We start from the raw sequence: 25,300 nt of genomic DNA on the forward strand, positions 1-25,300 counted from the left end.
ATTTTTACCAATGTATTATATCTGGTGTTGGTCCTTGCACCGTAAACCACCTGCCACCCTACTTAATAATATGCTAGTTGTAGTTAGTAGTGTATGATTTCACTGCAGTACTTATGGTTGTTATATCAGTAACCTTGATATACATTTTAATAATTATTCAATTTCAACGGCGGAGGTTACGTGATTTAAAATTTGCTGGTCTTACCAGACTGTTAGGTTAGGTTAGGTTGTGTGTGTGTGTGTGTGTGTGTGTGTGTGTGTGTGGGAATGTTTCACAATGACACGCGCTAAAAACCCTTTCCAGGGTGTTTGTCGTAAACATTGAGTCAGGCGCTTACGACACCGACTGTATAATAATAGTATACAATATTAATATTTTACATATTCGCCCGTCGTCGTGTGCGGAATATTATACGACATTATTCCGATCACGCGATGGATAACAGTATATACTTCACTTCCGTTCGAGTGCGGACCCATACCGCTTGGGCCTGCCGGTCGGAAAACAAGACACCACGGATACGTACCTTGTTACTATACCACGTTATAATGTTTTCACGCGAACCTACAACAGCCCGACCTAACCGACAGCTGTCAGGAAAATCGTATGAACTCCACCGCCGTTCGTCTCCAATTTCGTTAGTGTGTTCAGACAACTCCGGGGACTATTTCTGCAGCGTACAAATAAAAATAAATCTTTCTAAAATATTTATCGACCCTATTAGCTAGTTTTATTCTGAACGATAAAAAAAAAAAGGCTTGGAAAATTACATCGACATAAAAATATATTTTGTTACGTGTATTAAGTTTGCCGGAAAATTCCTGGATTCATCGTAATGAAAACTATATTTGAAACTTTATAGTAATACATTGTAATGTATTTTCCACTGAAATGTCTTCACACCACTAGTAATAATATTAATTTGTGCTAAAAACGCCAAGACGATTTGATGGAAAACAAGATTACACGACAGACGCGAGTTAATGGCCGACCACTTATTTTTTTCTGAAAAAAATGTCCGAACAACACGTAATGCACTCGTGAACGATGAACAATGTTTTATCAAAAATCACTTTAAAAATGAACGACCCAGATAAAACAATCGGTGGCCATTGTTTCCCATCAAGATATACTGACCATGGGAAATATCGCGGTTATCCGCATTGGATTAAACCGTTTACAATTTGTGGACTGCAATCGTTGAACTTAAACCACTGTCGAGGCGGCAGGACCCTATACCATAGTCGGGGTGTTGACGTGTCAGACATAATATACCGCGACCGCGAACCACGATATTTTCCTGTTGTCAGTCAGTCTTAATACCGTTCGCTGCCGACCGTTTTCTACACCTTTAGCCTGACCTTCGATTTTCAATCAAACCAAAATCTCTCCACATGCCACTTTTTAAATGTACGTAGGTAGTTGCATTATAGTTTTTCAGTTACAATTAATAATATTGTAATCTTGTAGTCTCGCTTAACGTTTAGCGTAAAACCAAAAAGCATTGCATCATAATAGGCTTTGACCATATTTCTTAATGGTTAGTTAAATGTGTTATTTTTCGTCTTTGTTGAATTTATTTTTCCTATATTTTAAGGATAATATAATGTGTAAACAATTAGTTGATACTATCGTAAAAAAATTGCATTTAAAAGGTGATGAGGGCTATATAATATATATTATTCCCGAACGCATCCTACTTTCTATATCATAACCCAAAGAAATAATTAAGGACATAATATTCCACTTGAGAGGATTCTGAGGCTGGGAAATGAAATCTGGATTTGATTTCTTTCACAGGTACTTACATAAATATGGATTTTATATTATGATTTAACCGGTTAAGTATTATGTTACATTTTCTTGAAAGTTAAGATTTATATTTTGTTTGTGTTACATTATCCTACGAAATGTTTTTGCGTTATTTACTGGAATACTAATCGGTTCTTCAGCCATTCTTGGCGTTTATCTTAGTAAAATAAATACGAATACTTGTGCCTGAGCTCGAAAATGTGGAATACTTGCTTATTATATACGTCTGATCGGTGATCGTACGGCAAATCGTGTGCGACTTGCTGGCGCTTAAGGGGTAAGCAAAATAAAAATATAGAAAATAAAAATTGAAAACCACCCCACCATATCATTCCCCGGCCTTGTTCCACCCCTAGCCCTACTTTCCAATCACTCCGACACACGCACGTGGATAATCGATAACCGAACACGCACTGAAACGCCGCGCGGCCGAGATAATAATTTTATGCGCGTGCTAACGGCAGTGCCCCCGGCGGGGGGTGCTGCACACGAAAAACGGGTTGAAACTCTTACCCTCCCTCTGCACGTTCTACATGCACGCTCACTTGCACACACCTTCGACCGAACTTACGGTGCCCGACACCCCCACAGTCCCCTTTGTGTTTATGGCGAATTTTATGCGCGATTCAGCAGATTTGGCCATACACCAACCAATTCTTCCCACCTGCACCCCCTCCCCCCTCGTCAGGACCAACCCTCGACAAGCCCCTCTCCCCCCCAACACATCCCGGCCACAATATATCTTGTGTATACCTCACTGCGTGTCTCCGATTTATGTGCACGCACACACACACATACGTGTACACGCTTCGGCGTATTATGCGTCGCTATATTATAATTTCACTTTGTCAGGTTCCACGCACACTTTACCAAATTTTTTTCGAAACTTTATAAACTATTTACCAACCTAATACACTTTATGCGATGTTATTAATAAATACATAACGATGGGCCTGTTTGGATGAAAATATATTATTATTTTTTCGTTGGGTCCCGAATAAGCACTATGGCATGAAGGCTCGGAAACAAAATTATGTTCAATTTCATTGCGGCAAAGGATTTGTTTTTAATTTATTTTTTTGACATGAAAAATGGTTAATTAAAGTTTTGCTAATCGTTAAAAATTGTTTTAATAAATATAAAGCACGGGCACACATACATTATTCAACGTAAAATTCGTTAATTTTTTATACGTAAAACTTAAACTCTAAAAACGCATAAGTTTACATTTTTTTATTATTTCTAATTAAAGTTGTTTCCGCCATAACTAATTTACAAGTGCTTCAATATTTTGTTTTATTTTTTTACAATCATTAATTTTTTAAAACAATTTGTACAATAGTTATTGCATCCAGAATTATGTCTATAATTGGAAAAATCATACGTTAATATAACTACCTATAGTGCGGTGGCGGTTTGGTTGCTTAAATATTTGCTACTAAATTACTTTGGTTAATAATCGGGATTGTGTCAGTGTTGTGCTAATCATAATATATTAAGGGAAAAGTCATATATATTATTTTATAAGATGGTTATTATATTGTAAATGGGTTTTAAATTCAATTATAGTGTGATTGTGTGTGATAATATTCAGTGTTTATGATGTTGTATACGTAATATAATAACATGTCCACGAAAATTTTCATTGGGGATGAACCATTTCAATTTTTTAATAAAATAAATAAAAATCTATGGAGTAAACTGTTTTTGTTTAAAACTATTTGACTGAGCTGGCTATATTTTAGAATATATTACAATATACAATCTTACTTAAAAACTAACATCAAACATATTGAAATATTGCATAAACTTCGTGGTTCTAATATTATGGACAAACACATTTTTATTGCATAATATATCATTATTCAATATTGTTGTAACCTACTATAAAACTCATATAAAAAGTGTACCAATCATATTATAATACGTTTTCTATTCATAGTGTAAAGTGCTAACTTAATGGTAAGTGAAATATACTTAAACAATTGAACAATATCGATTACAAAAAGTTCTATAAATATTTTCTATAAAAACAAAAAATCTTCATGAAAAATATAACATCATAATATTTAAATTGAAGTGTTGACAAATGTATATAATAAAACTAAATAGTAAGCAAACGAAAATTTTAATGAAATCGTAAAAATGTTTGGGTAGATTTACCTCATCTAAACTTTTGTCTGGGTAAAATGATTCATAATAGTATATTGTGTTTGACCATATAATATTAAATTATTGTTTTTCGCGATGGCTATACATTATAAATGCATAACCTATCAAAACATCGGGACCATCTGTTATGCAATTATCGATGGTTGACAAGACATTATACATATAAACATTTAGTTTAAATACAAAATATTTATTTTGTATACAATATATTTACATATTATGATATTTTAATTCATATCGTGTTATGATATAACGAATAGCATACTCAATCTTCGAAGTGTTATGTAAAGTAAATTAGTAAACTGTTAAAGTTGGGCAAATTATATTTTCGATGAAGTAGTACATTTTCCATTGGTACATTTTTAAGATAAAAATTTCCCATCCATTTATAATTAAAACTGTAGTGTGTTGGAAGTATAATACTATTTTTGTTTTGTTTTATTGTGTAGTAAAATAAAATAAACTAAATTTCCAAATATATCAATAATTACCTATATATTTTTTAAACGCTGATCTCATTGATTAAATATAAATCATTATTATTGTAATAATAAAAATAATGAGGGGAGCAGAGTGGCCGAGAAGACTAAGGCGTCGGTTGTGACGTGCACCGTCGCCGGTTCTAACTCGACCACGGGCGGCATTTTTCTTCGGGCGTCACGGTGCCTGAAGAGAGAGGCCACCATCCCCCACCCGGGCATGGCAGATACCTACGGGTGCCCACTTAAAAATTCTGCTAAAACAAACACACGTGTGTTTAAAAAACCTACAGTACCACAGGCTAATGATCTCAGTTGTCGAAGCTTCAACCAAAAAAAAAAAAAAGGAAAGTTATAATTATATTGCAGCAGATGAGTAGTATAATTGTACAAACAGACCCTCCTCTGCTGTCGGTTCAAACTGAAAAAAAAGTTATAATTATAGTATAAATATAATTTGACATAAAATATAATAATTAAAAAAATGCTGATAGTAAAATAAATAGATAAATAACACTAAATAACACCTAGATAAACATTTTACATTATTAAAAAGTATATGATTTATGATTATTTTATTATCCCTAAAAATTTTTTTAATTTTAATTTTAATATATTTGAATAATTAACCATATCTGTTTCTATATTTTAACAGTTTTATATTGGATAATGTGTAGTGTATTTGATTTTTTGATTGCTTCAATAAATATTCAAATAATTGGATGTTTAGTTCTTTTATCTATTTTTGTTTTTTAATTATTATTGAAACATTCACTAACATTATTCGTTCTAGGTATCTGTATTTTTCCTGGTACAATTATATTTGAAGTGTTTGATAAAAGAGAAAGAAATATTGGTGGAAAATGTTCATCCCAAAAATTGAAATGGGGATGACGGGGAAATTTCCCAATAACTAGTACCTATACATCATGAACTCATAACAAAAAACATTTTTTAAATGATTCTCTTGTTTTCGTGTTCAATCAAACGAATTATTATCAAAATACACTGTCGAAGTTATGAATATTTTTTTTCAATTTCAAGTTCATTCCACGATGACAACGTAGGTAAAACGTTTGTGCAGTTCTCACAGAAAACTATTAGTTTAGTATTTACTCGTATTGTCTCTGATTTGGTATTTGGCAATATAATAACATGAATTAAAAACGTTGTTTAAAAATTAAATTATCTTTTATAAAACAAAACAAAAAAACAAAAACAAAACAAAAAACAAAATCAAAAACAAATGGAAATAATAAGACGTTTTTATTTTACAGATGTTAAAGTTTAGTGTTTGGGGTGCCGGCGGCGGATGCAAGGTCGAAGAGATGGCGTGGTTTGTACACCGGTAGGGCAAACACGGAGGGGCTGAAGAGCGCCCTGGCCCGGCTTCGGCAGAGGACCTCTGGACAATCCCATGAGAACAACACTGCAGAACCCACTCGCCACCATGCTCATGTGAGTATTCACAGCAATATGACGCAATATATTATAACAGTACAGCATAACCTATTGAAGGTCATAAAACATCCGATGGTCACATGCCGTCACTGTTGTGTTCCCTGAACATACTATAACGCGGATGTTATATAACCCGAGGGGCCGTAAAACGGTTAGACAAAATACAATTTTCAGAAACTAAATTAAAAACATTGCGAACAAGATTTATTTTAACGCGCGGAAAGTTTTAACCAGAGCTCGTAAAATTGTCAATTTCAATATAAATCTTATTTTTCTTTCAAACTGCCGTTTAAACAGATTGGAAAGCTTTCAAAAAACGGATGACGTAATGTGGACGTAGCGGTTCGTAAGACATTTTCCTCGAGCAGAGGTAATGGCTGATGATGTGTCATGTGTTATATTGTGCATGGTAAAATAAACAATGATCGTCGTTTGATAAAAAAAAAAAATTTGACTGTAATAACAGCAAAATATGGAATATTGTTAATAGTTGTTGAGTTGTTCATTATTTAATATCATACACTAGTGGTTTGATGACCGTGGCATTCACACTTTGACGGGCAAATTTTCGTCAATTGTTTCGATTACGTCCGTGAAGTAAAATGTATCGGTTTTAATCGTGAAGGATTGAAGTGTGAATGTATTAATTAAATAATAATAATTTAATTGTGTGTATATTTTAAAATAAATAAACGAATGTACTTACCTAATAACATAAAAAAAAATAGAATAGTTATAACACAACCAGAGCAGTTGTTAGGTGAACCTAACGTAGCCTATATTTTAAATGGAAAAAAAGATTTTTAATGATATTTTAATTTTATTTGACTTGGTGTGGAATATTTTTTTTTAAATATTATATTAATAATATAATATAATTTCCACGGAAATGTTTATAAAACTACAAATCAAAATCGTTATATTATCTACTCAGAATATTTTATACTTTTATAACATAATTACAACTTTTATTCATCGACGTCCATGCTCTGTATTTTAATTTTAATTTTAACATTAACTTGTTTAATGTTTACATTAAAACAAAAAAAATATTAAGTGTTTAAACTAAAATGATTCAAGAGCCGCATGCAGCTCGAGAGCCTCATTTTGGCCACTCCTATTATATAATCTATAAAGCCTTCCACGATAAATGAACTATACAGCACAAAAATAATTTTTAAATTCGAACCAGTATAGTTCCTGAAGTTAGCGCGTTCGACCAAACAAACTCTTCAGCTTTATAATATTAAGTATAGATTAGTATAGATTTTTCAATGATTCTTCGCTATTATTGGTCGTAGCGTGATGTTATATAGCCTATAACCCTCCTCAATAAATTGACTATCCAGCAAAAAAATAATTTTTCAACAGTAGTTCCTGAGCATCGTTTTAAACAAACAACTCTTCAGGTTCATAATATTATTATAGATAAAAGTACATTAAAAAGTGCTAATAAATCATTTAAAATTACACAACAAAATAAGTACCATACATGACGTATTGTATTTGCCCACTACTGTATCAATGTTGATCATTAATTTATTTGTTATTCTTGGTATTTACCCATTTAAAAAAATTTTTCGTTATTTTAGGGTTAAAATAAGCTTGCGACATGTATATTATACTTATCATTTATTCAAAACAAACATGAATAAAATATTACAATAAAGGTACGGTCAACGCTGAAGTAAAATATATTTATAGTAATATATTAATTATTAGGCGGTCATTGCCATTTAAATGTTGGAAAATATCAAAAATTATAATTTTTAAATAATATGATATTTTATATTAATCAATTATTTACCAATTGATGAATTTTATAATTTAAATTTTGATACAAATTCTAGGATATTCCAACTAATTATTGTATTGCATTATTTATGGGGGTCGGTGGCGGACAGTTATTACGGCTAAAACATACCAATTATTTTTATTCCATATCATACTGATCGACCTAGTGATGCGATAGTAATTTTTAGAACTGAATTGAATTCGTTATTATGTCTGCTAGAGATCGATCGGTCCACTTTTTCCAATTTCTCTCCCCCCGCCCTCACCATAACTATAAATTTAGTTTGAATGTTTTGAAATTTCAGAATTTTCAAACGTCGATTATTCGGAATTTAAATCGGAAATCTTAAAACGTGAACTGGCCGATCTTAAGTAGACATTATAACGGATTCGGATAAGTTTTCTGAAAAATGGTCCCATTATTTCGGCAATCGGTAGGGTGGAACATAAGACATACAGATGAGCGTAAATTGTTCTCACGCGTAACACCAAGGCAGTGACTTGTACATGCGCGCGAGGGAACGCCCGCTATTTCTTTTTCACATAGTCACACACACTAATGATCACTTACTACGCACAAATTTACGAAACCTGCATGCGTGCAATTTGAAAATTGTCTAATTCGAATTCCTTAAAAACCGTCCGCCACCGATCCCCTTAACGAATATTTTAAACTCAGCAATTTATAGAGATTGATTTAATTCGATATGAAAGCGTAAAACATATTATTCTCACCATTTATTTGATACGACCAGTCCTATATTTTAACACCCAATTTAGACACTATGTAATGGACCGCACTGACAAAGTTCTAGCTAACGAGATTTTCCGGTTTCTCTAATGAAATTCCATCTAATATATTATCTACGGAATCGACATCATTACCGACTATCTTATTTTTTGTACGTTTTTATTTTACCAGTGCAGATTATTCTATAATAAACATATATATTATATATATATATATTATAAATGGTTAATGATCTAGTTACCACGAGTATTTTGTTATAGTTTTTGGTTTATAATGGTGCCCATTACATCTAATTATATGCAAAAGTACTTTAAATGCGGAAGGGAAAAAATGGATCGTAAAGAGAAAAACACTAATTAAAACTTTTGATAACTATTCGCAGTTTTAAAATAACCAGAAAAGTACAGTTTTTATTATTATTTGTCATCTCAGAGAGTCGACCTTACTATTGTAACTAAGAAGAATAATTATTTTACCTCAATACTAATGAAATGGTTTATTATTATTATTATTATTATTATTATTATAATTATTACAGAACAAAACAAAAAAAGTAACTGTTTATAGTTTTTTTATTATGATTTTTTGTTAAAATATAATATAATTTGTTATTTATTACATAATATATTATATATATACAATAAAAAGCGATGAATATTTGATATTTATTTAAAACAATATCTAAAACTTGATGAGATTTATTCTGTCATAATATCTTACTATAAATAAAAATCAAATGCATGCTAAACCTTAGACTAACATAGATAACGATGGTGCAATTAAACAAGCAATGGATACTTAATATTTTATATTATATTATTATAATAAATTATAATAATGATTTTAATTTAATTGAAATTACCTCATCAAATGTATATATATTTATAGTTAAATGTCCCTTCTATAAATTAATTGTTAAAAAAAATGGAATTTTGTGTCTTCGTTGCAAGACGCAATACATTGTTTCAAATTAGTTTTAAAATAATGATGCTGGTTCAATATTGGTTTTACAATGATGTTTTTTCTATGGACACTTTATCGGGCGGAAGGAGTGCTCCAAAAGTTTCAAGGAGTCCTTTGAAATCGATTCAAGTATAGTTATATCGTCGTATTTTTAAAAAGTCAATTTTTTAGGACTTCTTTTTACTTAATTAAAAAGTTTATTGTTGCATACATTTTATTTAAAAAAACCTTGTTATTATATTTTTAAACATAATTAATATTATCGCATAATGAAAATTGTACGTTAGTTTTTAGTGTAATATAGTATTAATTTAAATATATTTATTTTTGCAGAGATGTATTAATGCACTTAGACAGTTCAAACATAAATCCATGAATAATTTTATTTTATTATATTACAGTTTATGATTTTTAACCATTGTAAAAAGTGAGTCTGTTATATTTGGATATTTTCCTATTTAGGTAACTTTTATTTCCATCTTTGTCTGGTGTTGTGGGAAATGTAATCAAAAGCTGGGTAACGGCCAAATACAAAATAATCAAACAATCATTTCAATCGTCTCCGAACTTTAGTCCATAGTACGTGTGTCTTCAAAGAAACTGTTTAACCACTGATATATAAGATTGGACCATGGTTGACCATCGATCGGTATACGTACACACTACCGCATTTGGAAAATGTCATCATCGCCTGCCTGTGTTCCGGAAACAGCGCATGTGACTGCTTGTAGATAATAACCGCTCGAATACGCACGAAACATCGGTGTGTAATGGGTTTGCAGATACCATCCGAGTGACTTCGTACCGGATCACAACACGTCACCACGACACCGGATACGCACATATTATTATAAATGTAATATCTGTAGTCCATTTATAGTAAAATCGATATAACACGTCAAATCATTGAAGCTCAAAAAATCACTTTCCAAGCCTAGTAAAATATATAATAGTTACTATAAAATCATGTAATATACATTTTCCGAATTTCCGAAATCAACTCGGGGACCGGCATAATATTAAACCGTTTCAATGTTTATATTGCTTACTAAAAGGCCCCCTGTCGTCCACTGCGGTGTTCGCCAAACGCAGTTGGCCGCTGAGTACATAAAGAATGAACCATTATCATGGGTCCTTTTGCTTTCTAGACTCGACGAGCCCGTTTCAAAAGGGTATATTAGGTACATTGTCATGTGGATACAAGCGACATCGGCCGCCGGACGAGTAAGTCCTGGGGCACATAATAATTGTACATACAACGGGTAGGTAGGTATACCGTTGGAGAATCACCCAGTGAGCTCGATATTAGGTAGTCTATGTTCCTAGAAACTTTCAGCCTTATATTCAATAGTTCTTATATTTATACTAGCTGATCTCGTGCACTTTGTTTCCCGTAAAAAATTACAGCTCTTAAAAAATGTTGACTGTTCAACTCCTTTTGGGTGTAACTCGTTGCAGCAAGTGCAACCCCGACGACCGACATACTTGTAGGCAATCCGACTATGTCGGATCGCGGACAATATGCGACAGCATATCAAGTAGGCAACGACACGCCAATGAGCGGCTATAAGTGCGACGCAACCACTTATGTAGGCAATGTCTGAAAATTTGATTTGATACATGCTTGTACCTGATCTGCCCGATAACCAATGGCAACCAATAAAATAATAAATAATAAATAACCAATAACAACCATTTATGAACAAAAAATGTCATCGTAAATTTCAAAATTCCTGTTTGAGCACCTCCTTGGGTCGGACCTACCTGGTCAAATTGTAAATCTAAACCTTTCTCTTGAATCACTCTATCAATTGAAAAAAAACCGCATCAAAATTCGTTGCGTAGTTTTAAAGATCTAAGCATACAGAACGACAACGGGACTTTGTTTTATACTTTATTAAGATTTTGTATTTAGAATATTGTGATTTAAATCATGATAATTTATTGAAATTATTATAACCAAAAAATACATGAAAATTTATCAAACGTACGAATCATTGAAAGACTACATTATATAATAGTATACAATTTATATAAGATTTGTCAAGAATTAAAAATAAAAAAAAATGGCCCAGAAAGCCATTGATTTATTTTTTCATTATTACAATTCAAAGGTTTTACATAAAGTTTATACAACAAAACAAGTTATTTTTGTAGTTTTTAGCATCAATAAATACTTATTTTTGGTATTATTTAACAACTAGTCCATCACTTAACACATTATATACGTGTTTTCTTCCTCTGTACAAAATTATATAAAATGTATATTTTACGTATATTATTAAAATATACTGTATAATTCAATAAGCTTTTTGTAATAATTAAGCTAATGCTAATAGCCAAAGTAAACAATAGTTTAAGATTAAAAGAAATATAATGTCTTTATAAAAATAATTTTTAAAAATACACAGTAATGCACTAATCTTATTTAGATACTTTTTGTTGAAGTTTGGTTTTTTTTTAACTCAACGTGTTTTTCGTTTTAGCTTACGATTTTTAATACACATTTAAATTTTAAATATTATTGAGAGTTTGAATCACTAAGTTGTGAATTTTAATTGTAAAAACACTGCTAAATAATATAATGCGTACATTAAAGTATTTTTTTTTATTAGTCATGTAATGGAAATAAAAATACGTGTTTATAAAAAAAAAATTATATATTTATAAATATTATTTTATAGCGGTGGAAATGGAGTCGACGATTTCATGAGTGTAAAAACATGCACTCATTATAATATGTGATATAAATAATTATTTTAAATTAAAAAAAATGGTCACATTTTTGGTACCTATATGTATTTTTTTTAAATATTACGAAGTATACCGAGTAAAACATTGTATTTAATTTCACAATTTCGCAGAACCAATTTATATTTTACCTAGAATATTCTACAATAATTACGGAAAAAAACATGCACAAACAAAAAGTCCTAAACCCTACTCAACGAATATGAATTCAAATTGGTATTGAGTGGCACTTCCGTCATATTCGACTGACATGACAACTAGTCAACATGAATGATAAATATGCACATACCTAACACAAACGAAACTATATTCGAAGGGAAAATATGTGCTTGTTGTATGTACAAATTAGCATTCCCAAACATGCTCTATTCTATCGAAGTATTATTGCAAAGACGTCGAAGAAACGATCGGACAAAAAAAAATCCAAATGAAATCCAAAACACGCCGATGAATAATTTTTATTTGAAAATTATGTTTTCCTGCATCGAGCATCGAGTGGCATTTGAGTAGAAACAGATTCTCTGCGCTGAGCGTTATCTATAGAAATGCAAATTCTTACCGTAAAAGAGTGCTCGGAGTAAATTTTTTTCGCGTCAACGTAAACTACTTGCACAAAGATCTTGGGAAAATGTTATTTCTTTACGATCGTTTGTTTTGAAATAACCAGATCCGATGCCAGTTTTTTCGTATAAAAATAAAGTAAAACCAATTTATTAATAGCTACAGTTCAGTAATTTAGACAGAAAAATAGTTTTCATACTAATCAAATGGATCCGACGGATCGCTCAATATTTTTAATAACAGTAGAAACAAACTCGTAAGATGTACGGTTTTTATATTATTTAGATGAGCGGGCTTTGCGATTATTGTAATGTAGGTTGTAGATTGTCTTAATTTCTGGAGGAGCTGTAAAACTCTCATTCGGTGCCCACCCAAGCCATTCCTCTAAACGTGAACTATTGATCTTAAAAAGCAATCTCTATTATGTTATTATGGTGTTGGGTTCGAGTTCTATTGCTTCCGAAAAATTATTACTATTATTAAAAAACATCGTCCTTGGATTAAATTATGGCCGGGCATTATAGGTTCAGATGTACGTGCAGATAATACCGCACCACGGTGGAAACTCGTAAACTTACCGGGACGGATCGCGTTCAGCGCCGCCGTGTGTGTGTCGGGCATTGATACTACACTATAATACAACACATACAATGGCGCCTATAGGAGTGGATACGTTGGAGAATTTGCGCCGGAAGTGATGCTTAGGGGCACCGGTCACACGGCCCTTACATGACGAGACGTTATTAAATTTGTCGCGGAGCGGAATGATCCGGAAATAATAACGATACCACCGTTGACGCTCGCACCGGAGGCTTAAATATATTTAATACTCGAACATTTCTCTCTGTTGATTTTCACGCTCACATTCCGTCGAACCACATTCGCTAGACGTTTATCGACGCCATCCGGTCGTGCGAAAATATTTTCCAACCGTGTACATGTGCACGGCAGGTCTCGGCGGCTTTATGTCTCGACCGGCTACGGTGCACGTCGACAGGTACACGTCAGACATTTTGTCGACGATGATCGTAGGTATCGTTCGCTAAAAGAAGATATCCGCCAATTTTAATACTCGGACGAAGTATTCGGGATTAGTTCAAGGAATATCAAAAAAAAAAATCGTATAACGTACGCGAAACGATGTAGATTAATATTTTAAAACAGATCGGGGATGATTATGTTGGATTTAGACGTGGAAATCCATTGGTGGAGACGACGGGAGGGCATAGTGGAACAATCACTATTTATACAATGAATGCAATTTATGTTATTTAAATATAACACTATTGGCACCCGTGGGTTTGGGAAATCGGACTGAATAAAATATTACGGAATATCGTTTTAAAACCATATATAGATTATAATATTTATAGAATAAAATAATTTTAATAATTGCCGGTTCAGTACAAAACTACGCGAAATTTATTTAGATATTTAAAACCAATACGATATTCATAATAACCTATGGACACATTCTTCGAAATTCAAAACTTGAAAGTGTATAGACTACCTATGCTTACCTTTAAAATACGCACAATTTATTTGATATAGTTTCTGACTAAATACTGGTAAAAACACATATATTATAATTTAAATATTTAATCGAATGCATTATAAATTATATTATAAAATACAGACAAATAGCGTCGTACACGCCGATAAATTCAGACGTAGGTACATGAAATAAACGAACAAATAATATTCTAAGCACTTTATTAAAAAAAACAGAGTTCGATAGTGATTGTGTCCATACGATCGCCACACATTATTCAGTCATAACATATTCTTTATATTATCAAAACTAACCTAGTTTTTACCATTGCTAAAATATTTTTTATTCACTACTGATAAAATTAAAATAATTTTTACGTTATTACTTAAATGTTATTTTAACCTAGTTTTGACGAAAATTTATTTGTATGTTGTTACTTAGCTTAGTGAATTTGTTTTGAGTTTTACTTGTTGGATAATAGTTTTCTTAACCTAGTTTTTAAATAATATTTTTTATCGCTACTTAATTTAGTTTGTACTTAACTTGAAGCTAAATACAAAATAGGTAATGTTATTGGACATTATATGAAGCATATTAAAAACAATCTAAAAATATAATAATCTGATCACAGCATAGAAATACTTAATATTTCTTTAATTTTAAATAAATTAATCATAATTACCAATTGTTATATTTATAAAATTATTCAAATTAAATGTATTAAATAACACGATAAATATTAATATTTAATTTAAATTAAATTGAATTAAACGTATTCTGTCATCGTTACACTATAAACAATATTCCATTTAAGTATTTAAAGTAATTATATGCATAATAATATAATAATTTATAACTTCTATACTCCTTCATTAATAAAAATATGAACTTTTTCAGGAAAATCATTTTTCCACATCTCAATTTGTATTTGATTTACCTCATTTGTAATATTTTAGATTGCTTGTTTAAAATTCAAATACAATAATAATTTTCATTTTTTACAAACTGTAATGCAATATATACAGTTTTGATTAGATTCCATTATTTTAACGGCACCCCATTCTAATTTACTCTCATAATAAATACAAATTTAATATTCAACCTTTCATGTAACTATTATTTATTTTAAAATACTTTTTTCATCCTAATTTAAAGTTTGAACTACACAGACACAGATTTTAATACTTTATATTATTTCCAGTTTTTCCGATCATAAAATGTATTTACATTTAAAACATTTGGCCATTTGGCAAAGGAACTTATTTATTAATTTGAAATCAGAGGAATTTTGCAAGTTAGCGTTTTAAAGGGAATTTGAATTTGTTTGTAGTTCAATCATATATTGTTCGAAAACAGAAAACGTACCTCTCAACAACAATTAATCACGACGATCATTCATTAACTATACATTTTTGATAATATTAGTACCGAGGTATGTATTTTGTCGCTACACCTACTCAAAATTTTCCACTCATGAATTTATTATTATTTTAGAGTGCAATATTGGCTATTTGTAAAAACAAAATATTTGCTGTGATATGTTTTTTATCCACGTAATCATTTGGTCGTTTGAAACCGAGCGCAGGATCCTCGTTTTTAATTGAAGTTTCATGCGTATGTAAACACGCATATGTGTGTGTGTGTGTCTCCATCTCTCTCTACGTAAGTATTGGAATTGTTTTGTTGTTGGAAAACGTAAGAATCGAATGCACCCCCCCGCCGACCCATAACTGAAATTCGTGGAGTAGTCGGACGACGAGTGGCAATTAAAACGTGTTCACGCGCGGAAAAGATCGCAGCTGTTGCCGATATTTCATCGGTTTGAAAAACAATGGAACGGTTTATATAATAAACGTCTATAAGATACGGGTGTATGGTGGTGGGGCGGTGGCGGTGACTAATGAGGCTTTTTCGGGAGACTCTTCGGCCCGTTCCACTGCATTCCTATTGCCCAATGTTATGCTCTCTTGTGGACTATGAGCCCGACGTCTTCTCGTTTAATATAGCCGCGGAGGTTTTTCTCTTTTAATCATCACCCAGAGTCCAAAACGTGCACGCCGTTCTTTGAGGGAAAAAATGTAACTTTCTCTGTCATTTGCCACAGCGTCACCGGCACCGGTGAACGGTCATGATAATATACAACATAATATCGTTGTACACGATTCAATACTTTCGTAATTATCGTCGGGATTTAAGAGGGTCAGGGGGGGGTTCGACTTTTCTTACGCTGTCGCCGACTCGTCATAACCAGTTACGACTTTACAACTACAGACTACCATTCTGACGGCCAGATTGATCCGTCATTATTGTACAGAGCGTAGAAACTCTACTCCGGTCACATTCTTCACCCTGTATTACCCCGTGCTGACAGCCGACAACGGAAACGCCGCCATCAGTTCCGTTTTGGAGTTTTAACGATTTTTCGCCGTCGCGTTTATTACACGAGAATATATCACGACGTATCTTTATTCATCCGCAACTACCCCCACCGCAGAGTAGGACTACGGATAGTGCGTTTCAGTCAATTACCGTAAGGTCGAAGATCGTATTTCGTACGATAGTTTTCCGGCTTTTTGTGTCAGCATAAGGGTGCAGAGTAAACGCGAAAGTGTGCATTATAGACCCGGTCAATTATAAACTATTGTTTTACTACGCATGTCTTTGATGAAATTGTTTATTGAACTCCATCCATACGGGTACAAGACATATACTATAACATTAGACATTTACGTAAAAAAAAAACTAGTAACATTTTCAAACGATTCGCCTTTATAAACGGAAGAACACGTGTATAGTATGATTCAGCAGGCCTGGCCGGTAAATATATGCTTTCAGAATTTATTCCAAGACACATTTCTAGAAATAATATTGAGAAATCGTCTTCAAACGAACAACAGAATATTATAAAAATTGTATATTATTATATTTTAAACCTAGAAAAAACCCGTTTCATCGTAGCATTGAGAATATTAACAGAGAAAAAACGTTTTGTTCTAGACATCTGAAATTACCGAAATATAAAAAAATTAGGTAATTGAACATTATTTTTATTTTTAGATTATATAATAACACATTATATGTATACAATATACATAATATACATTATATATATTTTATGTTATTTTACATTTCAAGGATTATATTTTACCTACGTAAAAATATCATATATTTTAAAATGTCAAATTTCTCGATAAAAAAACGCTCAACTCCTATTCAAATAAACGCTGATACGTATATAACGAAAATTCTTTTTATCGAGTTAAATACACATCATTTGAATAGAACAGGAACACAAATACTGAGTTTAATGAAGCATACAATTTTAAATAGAGTATTTTTCGAAGAGGGGCAAGCAGTAAGACATTTTGATTAATATAAATATTGCATTTACGAGTTGAGGGTAAAAAAATATTAGGGGTGCGAAGGAGATAAATATAATTTTGAACGTAAAATAAATTGTAATTTAATTTATTCACACGTAATCCAATTGGTTTTTTTAATCGGAGTTCATTAAGAGTCCAATTATGTTCAATATCGGTTAAGAAACAGTTTACATTGTGCCAATTTGAAGTGCTCGAAAATAGTTTTATAAATTATCCACTGTGGATTGAGTTTATTTAATCAAAAATAAAAATATAATAACGTACATTTCTAATTGAATGGATCTAAATTTAATTTTGCCGATGATGTTTAACAGCCCATCGCAAAGCTATTATATACCTATATAGTGTATACAGTTGGATGAATTCCAAACATATTTTGATAGTCGATGTAATTTAAATTCCTCTTAACGCCGACCAACACTAACAATTATAACGGTAATCGGCTAAAAACAAATCTGCACAAACGCCAGAAGATTGAAAAAACTCACCGAAAATATATTTATATATATATATATTTCAAATGGCAATAACTATAATAATCTTGAATCGTTTTTGGCAGTCATTTACAACAACCACGTACATCTTTTATATCGATTTCAAGTGGCAATCCAACGGTTTTGATTGGTTGCGTTTTATATTATAAACGTTGGAAACATGCAATACCTATTACTATTATATTTGTACAGTACAACATAAATGTATAAATCATAAACATCATTATTTTGGCTCGCTTTCTAATTTCTAGTCATAATTACTGGCAGAATAATATTAACACAAAAATTAACATTCTATTGTTAAGTACATAACGAAATAATAAGTTTCTATTATTTATAACATACTATAGGTATATAACATTATCATGCTTACATTTAAAGTTAATATAGATTTATAATATTTTATACGTAATAAATAAATATACCCGACTTACCATACACATCGTAATTTATAGTTGTCGTATCCAGAAGTCTATTACCAAATTTTGACCAAGTTATGTTCTTTGGTGACTAGATCAATTAAGGTTGAAAACTTTCCAAGAATTAACTACTCTTCGCAATTCGTTTAAAACCTCACGAAAGGTAGTTTTGTTTCTAACGTATAACTTTAATGTAATTACTGATTAAATTAAATGACACTGTGTTAGAGAAAGATTGCTAACCGTTGAAACTTTGTTATAATAGAAACCACGAGAGAACATTCGAAATAATACCAAAAATGTTTACAAATAGGAAATATTTCCCATTCAGCAGTAATTTCATATTTCGTAACATTAAAGTTAGTGTTTTTGTGGTTCAAATCCAATTAGATTAGTTTATAAACATTTATGAAAACTAGAAAATAATATTGATTCCTAATGTGTTGCTAATAACATGACTATTTTAATATTATGCATATTTTTATAAGATCTTTATACATACATTGTGATAATCAATTGCACTCACGTTTGTTTATCTATAATGTTGTTCCTACTATTTGTAAGACCATTGTTCAGCTTTGTTACATAAATAAAAACATATATATATATTGTTATTTATATAACAAAGCTGAACAATGGTCTTAATTGATAAAATAAATAAGTAAATTATAATTTTTTATTTCGATAAATTATGGAACATATTGGAAGTATTTCAGTTTAGAATAAACCATTTACTACTGTTGGTCACGTAACACGATTCTACCCTCGCTGCTAAATTTTAAATCTGACAGTGTTTTCTATCTGTCCCGAAATATTTCAAACTCCTAAAAATCAGTACTTTTTTATAAAGTTTTAAAAGCATCATAATACCGTAATGGTGGATTAAAAAAAAATGAAATAAAAACGACGAAAAAAACTAACACGACGACAATGTATTTACAGACACAATACTATTATAATGTATATTTTGTAAACGATTTCGATAATATTGTGTGGGACTATTGTAAATCGCATGTCTCTCAAACCGAGTGAGGTTATCCGTATAAAACTAAATCGTGTAACTGCGGGTGGTGTTAAACTATAAAGAAAAAATTATGTAATAAGTTGTTTGCGTTAATTATATAATGTGTGTGTGTGTGTGTGTGTGAGAGAGAGAGAGAGAGAGAGAGAGTGTGTTCGTTATCGTGTACCGTGCACTTTCGGTCCGTTTAATAATAATTACAATCGTTGACGTACATATATAGTGACACAACGTCGTTTAATCCAATTACGAAGGTCCGAATGCCTCGTTAAGAACTATGTCCCCATGATCGCCACCACGTAGTTCCTTTACTGACACACATGTAATGCGTGCGTGTAAGTGCGTATGCGTTCCTTTTTTTTCTGGTCGGGTCCATTCGACTTGGACGGACGGTACGTGGCCAACGGACGGAAGGTTTTTGTTTTATTATTATTATTATTATTTTTTTTTTTAACGAGAGGTCGGGAGAGATGCGACTCATCCTCTCGGTGGACCCATTTGCGGCGTATAGTACAGATTTATTTCCATGCGATCTGTCCTCCGGTGCCGCGCCGTGGAATAAACGTTTTAGGGATTTGTTATTGCAGCGCAGAAAAGGTTTATAAAAACAAAACAAAACAGTCAAATATATATATATATATATATACTTAGTAAATTTATATACACAATACGCACGTCATTGCCCCTCCGTGATGTTCGTAGTAAAAAATTAACTAAACCACTGTATAATGGTTTTGATTCACACTTATCTAGAAGAAAAAAAAAATAACACATAGGTACTGCCGTCTATCAAAGACTAATGTACAAACATTTTTTACAATTTCAAATTTCATTTATATTTTAAATGCCACATTTCTTTTTAGTATATTTCTACAATTTTACTAAATACATATTAATATATAAGAAAAACATAAAATAGTAAAATACCAACAGTCTTGTTATATGTATTTATTTAAAAACAAACAATCGAATTGCACATGTGACTCATCTTGAATCCCTTAATTATTCAAATATAATATCGTTGAGTTTTAAATTGAGAAGTCCTCAATGTTAATGATACTTTTATTAGATTAAAATAGTTATTCGTTGAACCTACAACTGTTGATTTGTATTCCAATAAAACGGAGTTGATAGTTTGCTCTTAGTTCATTACAATATCGTGTACGTAGGTACAAAATATTACACAAGAATATTATGCGTAAAATCGAATTCGTATACTATAATCAAATTACGTGTGTAATAATTAATTTCTGGGTTTTTAGTTTGAATAATGATAACAACTGTAATGCCGATATATGACATGAATTGAATACGATTAAAACCGAATAGGTCCGACTGTCGGACAGAAAATAATACACGATATAATACAATTAAATTTAACAAATACCAATTTAATTAAACGGTTAAATACCTAATCGGATGGTAACTCTATTGTATAGTATTAGTATCTCTGAAAATATTTCGATGACAAGTAATAACTATCCGGTTTGTTTTTCCTGACGCAGTTTTCATTCATTTTCACCGTTAAACTACAATGGTTTAGAAACATGAAATAAAAATTAAAACCTAGTCCACGTTATTAATTTCCATGCGCTAACCACAATCAATGAAACGTTATTAACTCATTTTTTTAAATATACCGCAAAAATCAATCTCTTTATTATGTACTACATGCGGTGGCCAATGAAAAGTATCCTCGTTATTTTCAATTGTAAAATTACAATGCGTTATGAAATAATGTGGTGGTGATACAAATGAGTCAATGAACATATTAGTATATAAACAACATATTTTCGGAATATCAATGAAAGTACAATGTATCATCGTAATGTGATAGATCCATATTTTATATAAAAAAAAAATGAATACAATCGATTTAATATAAATAATAATTGGTTTCGTTTATCGTCATTATTTGTTATGGTAATAGTTTAGTCACGTACTGCAAGGACTCTTCGTCATAATATACTAATGAAAATGTCCTACATATTTTTTAAAACCAAGTCTCCAGAAATTAATACACATTAAACTTAGTTGTCTACGAACCCACAGTATTTGTGAGCGTTTCGCAGAAGGTATTGTAGAAGTTAGAAATATGGTACATAGTAAGGTAACTATCGATGAATACTTCTTTGTTATCCATAACGGTACATTTCAAATTTCTCAGTGTAATATTATACAGGTAAAATACATTTATTGTTGGGCGATTACCTATATTATATTACTAAATAGTTACTGGGATATTATTCCGTTCTTTGTTGACGGTCTATGTATTATAGAAAAGTTAAAACAATATGAAACTTATGTACATTTTTATTCGATTTTTTTATCGACCGCAGAATTTATTAGTCGCGAAAGATGAATGCTTATTTTAGTTTTTAAATAAATAAATTTGTTTTTTTTTGTACATTTTTCTTTTCGCCTATGTGGTGAAATTATGATGGATTTACTCATAACTCATAGCTATAGTAAATTCAAATAATTTCACCAGTTCGTTAGGTTATTCAAATCAACATCGAAATTACACGTTTGTAATTATTCGTTCCATCCACGATAAGTCACGTAAATGGTAAACCAATAATTCTTCGTTTTCGTTCGGACATCGAATCGAAATAAATAATTGGAACTTATTCAAAACAGCGAGTGGCGCTAAGGTTTGCATCGTGTTATTTTAGCTGCACGGCCTGCTACGGACGTGGTTCGAATAACATTATGATTTAAAAATTAAACAAAATCGTGATTTATATTTTATGCTCGGATCAATAAAACTAACCATCGCTTGTCAACTAGACACCCCCCGTAAATAAAATTCTATGTTTATTTTATGCATTTAAATACCAATAATACGCATAAAAAAATAATATATGTAGGTATTGGTATATGTAATTTATTATATATTATTATAAATTGATAAAAATAAATATTAATTTATAAGGTTTAAGTCAAAAAATCGTGTATAACTATTATTGTAAAACTATTTATGTAAAATTATTATGCAGTATAAGCATTTATAATCTCAGAACACAGTAAATTAAGGTTTTTGACAATATTTCATACTTATGATAATTATAAGCATTAAAATGTCTGCTATACAAAAAATAATTTTTTTCTCAACTTACAGATTCACTTTTATTTTAATTTATATACCTATAAATACTAATAATTACTAACAATTATTATCAAAACTGTTTTGATTTTGTATTGAATTTAACTTAAATTATTTTAATTAATACAATAAGCATATTTTGTTGAATGTTTAGATATAGCTTCGTGAATGCTGGAAATGATTTAATATCTATTATTATTATTAGATATACATATTATATATTTTTGAATTACATACCATTTTTTATGTATTAACAATGTGGCCACAGATTCCACTATCATCAATGCTCCTATATTCCTCTCTGATATATTATAAATGTCACAACAGTTCAATGAAATGGCGCATACATTATAAGGGTCAAAGTACCTTCTACTAAAATATTATTTTTGAAAATCACCATCAAGGTATTCCATTCGAATGAAATTAAAGCCATCAGAACCCCCTAATGGTACCACGCCATACGTCATCAGATCAAAATATTATACAATAATGTTTTGTTTTATTTTTTCAATTCTAATCGCATATGATATCTTTTCGAATTTGGTGTTCATGTATGATTTATGATGATGATTTTTTTGAAAAATTGTTTTACTCAAAAACTGAACTTGGATTTGAATAATTTCTAATGAAAAAAAAAAATGAAACAATTTATGTACTGTGTACAGATACTGGAAAGTATTGATCAATGGTTTATATTACTTTCTTCAATTACATCCAAGACTGCAGTGTTATACTACAATTATTTGAAATATAAAGGTAATGATAAATCGCAAAATTGATAAAAATCAAAATTTCGAGGGTTGTTTTTAGTACTACATATTGTGTTTGTGAAAAACAACCAGAATTATTATAAATCGTCCGTATAATTCTAAGACGCTTATTAAAGTCAAGTAATTTAATGTTAAAATGGTAATTTCCATTGGATTTAAACTGAATAGTTCATCAATGTTTTGGAAATCAAGAGCTGAAATATTCAAAATATATACTTGGCGTGTTTTACATTTTGTGATTTTTTTTAATAATTTTCATTCAATTTTATTTATTTGAATGCTTAACACTGGAGGAAATCCGACGTATAGTATTTGAGTATTAAAAAAAATATATACGAAATTGAAAAAAAACAAAAACTAATCCTACCCTTGGAACGATAGTATGTAAAGTATTTTGAATTCGTTATAAAAAGGATAAATAGTTACCACCGCTGAAACTGTCACAAATTATCGCGGAGCCACACTCGCTCATCTCGTAAATCAGAACCAATAGGTACCTACACATGTGTGCATATTGCATAATATATGATTTAATCCTTTGCCCGCGTCGAAATACTATTGAAGGACGATAAAAAATAAATAAAACCTCTATGTGACAACTTACAACGGCTATACCCGTATAACACCATCATTATGTTATTCTAAAAAAAAATTTGTTTTTTTTATTATTATTTATTATTTCACCACCGGCGTCACAGGTGGTGGCGCATAATTATTATTTTATCCATCGGCGTTTCACCGAAGTGTGTATAATACACACTCGTCGAACTTATAATCATTATAATAATAATATAAAACATGTAACGTAAAAAGTACAAGCGTGGGCACACGTGTAGACATTATTTCCAGTCCACTGCGTTCCGTATTATTATTATTTTTATTATAATATACACATATCACTGGGTAAAGGTACCTACTACACGCGTATATAACATGACAAAATCGGTTCGTCGTGACGGCCTCTGCGAAGAACGGCGTAACTATATCGTGCAAATTGGATATTATTATGATGGTACACAGTCGGTCAGGCACACACAGAGACTGGAAAATAACACGACCACCTCCGTTTCTGTATACATGTACACTGTACACAGGTGTAATATTATATATATATGTATTATAACACGATCGGTGGATGTGTTAACGAAAGCAAACAAACGTACATTTTGCGAATTATGGAGAGGATATAACGTCGAAAATATTTCGTACAGCTTGCTGTTTCCGACCTAGTTTCCAAGAAGCGTGGTATATACTTATTACGATAATATTATTATTATACTATAATATGTGTACACGATATTATACTTTACCTATTATCATACATGTTTGCAAAAACAAAATTGAATATCAGTTTACTGTTTTTTTTTTTAAATTTTTAATCACGCTGAAGGTTTATTCCGTAAATTTAATAAATAGGATCTTCAAAATATTGAACATTCTACGGATGAAAAACTGCTTATGATTGCGTATTAAAGTGTTATAACAATATAATATGTTTTATTTGTAGATGTGTGTGTGTGTGTGTGTGTGTGTTTAATATACATATTGGTATTGTTGAATAAATTAGATATGGCCTAATAAGTATAAAATCTCCACAGTTTACGAGTTATTGTCAAACTTTTACAACATTTTATTCAAGCAACAATATATTTTGATGTGACACACCATTAAATTATTGTCAATAATAATTATTACTCAAAACAAACACAGCTAATATTTATTAAACGTCATTGTGAACCCAAAGAAAGGAGACCTTTAAATATAAATTTTAATATTGTTGTTATAATATAACAATCAATAATTTGGGAATGGAGCCAATATGAAACAATGCGTTAACGGAGAATTTTGTATTCAAAGCGATGTGTAGGTT

At 30.9% G+C, this 25,300-nt stretch overlaps 1 protein-coding gene across 1 annotated transcript in view; it reads left to right on the top strand.

Moving 5' to 3' along the window:
* Nucleotides 1-25,300, top strand: part of LOC132942367 (myb-like protein O) — a 226,106-nt gene that overhangs the window by 58,957 nt on the left and 141,849 nt on the right. The window contains exon 2 of the mRNA XM_061010683.1: nt 5,742-5,922. The gene's annotated coding sequence lies outside the window, so the exon portion shown is untranslated. The remainder of the gene's footprint in view (nt 1-5,741; nt 5,923-25,300) is intronic.

The sequence above is a fragment of the Metopolophium dirhodum genome, chromosome 4 (assembly GCF_019925205.1).
Source record: "Metopolophium dirhodum isolate CAU chromosome 4, ASM1992520v1, whole genome shotgun sequence".
Taxonomy (NCBI): domain Eukaryota; kingdom Metazoa; phylum Arthropoda; class Insecta; order Hemiptera; family Aphididae; genus Metopolophium; species Metopolophium dirhodum.